Source organism: Capsicum annuum, chromosome 5 (assembly GCF_002878395.1).
Source record: "Capsicum annuum cultivar UCD-10X-F1 chromosome 5, UCD10Xv1.1, whole genome shotgun sequence".
NCBI lineage: Eukaryota > Viridiplantae > Streptophyta > Magnoliopsida > Solanales > Solanaceae > Capsicum > Capsicum annuum.
Genome location: NC_061115.1, coordinates 179,022,095 through 179,026,496, shown reverse-complemented (window position 1 = coordinate 179,026,496; position 4,402 = coordinate 179,022,095).

The window sequence follows — 4,402 nt, the reverse complement described above, 5'->3', positions numbered from 1 at the left end:
CCATAATCTCCATTGAATTAATTTGTCGTAGATCTAAGTGAATGCTACTTCAAACTTGGCTCCTCCACAATAGAGAAAATGAAAGTGAACAAATCTTCCACTTGGAAAGTCTCAAATGTATTCTTCACCCAAAATTTATACAATATATTCTTCTCCAAAAATAGAGGCTACCAAGTCTCAAGTTAAATCTAGAAAATTGGGAAAGAATAAATATGATGGAATGAATGATTACTCAAATTAGGGTTTGAGTCTTTTGTTCAAATTAGGATCAGCACATGCAATTATAGTTTTGCCATTGGGCTGAACATTTCTGCCAAGATGCGATCGCACAAGTCTGGCAGCAACCGTGATTGATTTCCACAGTTGTGGTTGATTGACCATTTTGATTGACCGTGATCGTGGCCCATGGACCGCGACTGTGGTAACTAAGGCTAGTTCACTATAGGTCTTCGGCTGCACTTTTTTTGCTCTCTTTTGATCATTGCAAGCTAAATCCACCTCTCCTTGTTTTGTTAAAATCCTATACTTGCAACGAGTGAAAATTAGTGCATTAAATCATAATTATGACTTATTTACTCATTTGAGACAAGGTAATGTGCACGAAAAATGAGTTCCAATGAGTGGTAAAATCACCACTCATTAGCTAGCGACTATTTTTTTAGGAAAATTCTAAATACAATATTCACAAATAAGATAAGGCGCTTTTGTTTGTCCTTCATGGTCTTAAGAAATGAGATACGCAAATCAAAAGGTCCTCAATAAATACGTATTAAATCCATTTTTGGGGCTACCCAAAAATACCGTTCTTTAGCATTATATGCTTTAGTGTGGCTCGCAACTTGCTAGGGGATTTTTTGAAAAAGATTACCATCTTTGTTTATTGATCCCTGGATCAACAAAAAAATGATTAGTCTTGAGTGAAACTACTCTGTGTTGACCTTTTTCAATCGTAGGTTTGGTTTTTGCCATCTTTTAGGTACTCCATTATGTTGTCACTTCCACCCTGGCTCCCTGTCCCAATAGATGTCTAGGCAATCACTAAGTAAGAAAATTTGCATAGATTTTTGAAAGTGATCTTAATTTTTAGAAACTAGTTTTAAAAAATTCAGTAAAAAAGCTTTAGAAAATATCTGCTAGTCATGTCATGTACTAGCTCAACTAACATCTTATTCCTGAGATTCATCTATGATTGATATCCGACAGTGGATTTACAAAACTCACCATCATTGTGGAGTGTTCTTCAAAAAGTCTTGTCATAGCAAGAGATTTAGTCTATCTAGACTTTGTCGCAACTAGTAATTTCTAAAACTGGACTTTGACCTCCTGGTGTTGGGGAATTTGAAATATATTCTAATATATTAGAGGAGATTTTGAGGACTCCCTCAAAATTCTTGCCCCAGTTTAATACTATTTGAGATGATTTTGATTGAGGACCAATTACCTAGCTTCAAAAGTTCGATCTCTTTCTTTCTTATTAAAGGCATGGATCATCCTGTGTTGGTACAACTAACCATGTGATATTAAAACCATTCTCTTCTCATCAGTCAACATGAGTTGTTCATATCAACCGTGAACCTATTCTTCATTACTTAATTCATCTTCTTGAATAATCCTTAAGGAAGGAATTTCAACCCCGGCAGGTATCATCGCTTCATTCCCATAAACTAGTAGGTAAGGAGTTTCCCCACCGTTCTTGATACTAAATGACATTACCCTATAATGATTAAAACCCTAGGGCATAATGAAAGCCACCATTTTTGCATTTTTTTCATCCATTAACATTTGATGATACCCAGCAAAACAATCCACAAAAAACTGAATTTCATGCTTCGCACAATTATAGATGAGGATGTGAATGTTGGGTAGTGAAAAATTATCTTTAGTACTGGCTCTGTTAAAATCTCTGTAGTTAACATATTTCAGATCTTGCCATCCGTTTTTGGCACTAGGACAATATTGTCTTGCCATGGTAGATATTTTGTGACCTCCACAACCTTAGACTAAATTTTCTTCGTCACTTCTTCATTGATATTCAAACTTAAGTTTAATTTGAATCTCCGCATTTTTTGTTTAACTAGATCAAACTCGGAAATGATTGGTAAATTTTGTGACACAATGTTGGTGCTTAATCTCATCATATCATCATAGAAACAAGAAAATATGTCAATGTACTCTCGCAGCAAGTGAATTAGTTCTCTTTTTGTGCTTCTGCTAAGTGAACACTAACACTTTTCTCTTTGATTTCATCATGATCGCCCAAGTTGAATATTCCAGTTTCCTCTAGGTTGGGCTTCTCTCGATTTTCAAATTCCTCTATATCTTTCATTAATTTCTCTTCATCAAATTCCTTCTATTCCTCATCATCCACCTCGCTTTGTTCATCTTACCCTTTACATGACATGACATTGATAGGTATTAAATTACTGCTACTGAAATAAAAAAACACAAACCAAGTTAGTTGATAACAAGATAATAAAATGTAATAATATAATCATATTTCAAAATAACTTATTAAATAAAGGGAGACCTTTTCATTGAAATTTGGATAATAATTACAAACTATGGCTCAAGACCCGCAGAAATATGGGCCCATACCTTTTGAAAGCAGTAAAAACATGAAAAAAAATTTGAGACATAAATTGGTGGATCACGGAGCCTCCTTTAGATCATCGCTGATTTTTTTAAAAACTATTAGTAATTGCCCTTTCATCTACTATGATGGAAAATGAGTTATGAGTGGAGTGGAGGTCTAGTTCAACACTGTTTCCTCCAATTCATCTTTCTACATTTCAGTTGTCTTGAATTTTTTTTCATGGTAGAACCACACTTTTTCCTATTCTATCCTTGAGACCATCGCTTATAGATTTTGAAAAGTTACTGGTAATGTCCAGTTTTACTACTAGTCATTTTTTCTTTCTTGCAACAAAGCTATAGTCAAGAGAGGAATCTTTATTCACTTTCATCTAGTGATATAGGGATACTTTATGCCAACACAGATTAGTTTCTATTACCTTTAAAGTAAAAATAACTAAAAATCTGATGTGTTAGATTCTGTTAGTGATAAGGAAGGAAGTAAGCACATAAAGTTGTTCCTCATCTCATGCTATATGATTCATGGAGTAATGATGACTCAAGAATTTTAATGAACCGGATTTTTCTCATTGATATGGATAAGTGAAATTTATCAAGAAGGTTAAACTCTTCTTTTTTCTGACGTTATTTCTTCTTTTAAGAATGTCAAGGAAAATAGAGCTTTCAAAGATAGTGGCCAGGCCGAAAGGCTACCTATGTATCTCACGGAGGAGAAATCAGGCCTTACGTAGTTCAAACATAGAATGGCTTCTTTTGAGTCCATAGCCAACCTTCCTGAAATGGTAACGAGCTTTTAGGAAGTTTTAAAAATGATTGCGGACTTTTCTGAGAGACTTGGGAGACCTGGAGTATGTTTGGTCGAACTTTTGTATAATGGGTATTTTTTTACTTAGAGGTGCTCTTTGAAAACTGGGGTTGGATCAATTCACATTTGATTCAAATCAACATAACACGTACAAGCACATCAAGTAGTTATATCACACAAGCATATTGTAATAAACGTGAATCCTAGTTGGGTGACCCTTTTGAACCAAGGATTCGCCTAACATATTTGAAGGAAGTATATGCTTTTTAAAACCAATCCATTATCTCCCAAAACCTCCATAGGTGTACATAAAGGGCATAAATTCTTACAAAAGTTGAACAAAAGGGATACAATCTTTAGGGAATGGGGAAATATCATGAGAAAAAGAACAATGTACCACGCAGGGTACAAGAAATACTAGTTCCTAGATACTCTTCTATCGGCCTTCGCCTTCTTAGCTTTGTCTACTTCTTGTCATAGGCAATATTTGTTGATGATCAAGCGATTCCCGTTAACTGTGATCTATACTGATAGATCATTATCCTGAGAAATCATGCAATCGTCCAAATTGATCAACCTACTACCTATCACGCTTTAATTTTTTCCTCAATTGGTGGATGATTGAGGCGTACTCACACGAAAGCAAATAAAGTAATCCTTTCTCCTATCCCGAAAGGATAATGGATTGGATTAAATAACATATATTTTTTCAACACATAAATATAATTCATCTGTAATTGGCTTGTGGCCAATAGACACAGGGAAAGTTTTCTAATGGGCTCAATACCCTCTCGGATATTAAGTCGTCCTAGGACCATGCCTAAAAAGAAGGTTTTGGTTTTGCTCTATCTTAGGTGTCTAGTGTGGGTTTAAACCAGGTTCTCAAATGGATAACTTGGATTTGGAAATACTAACAGCCATCAGAAGCCTCATGTACTAATAAACCATCATATTCCCAACACTTAATTTGGAATTGAACAATAGGGGGCGGGATATCCACGAAAC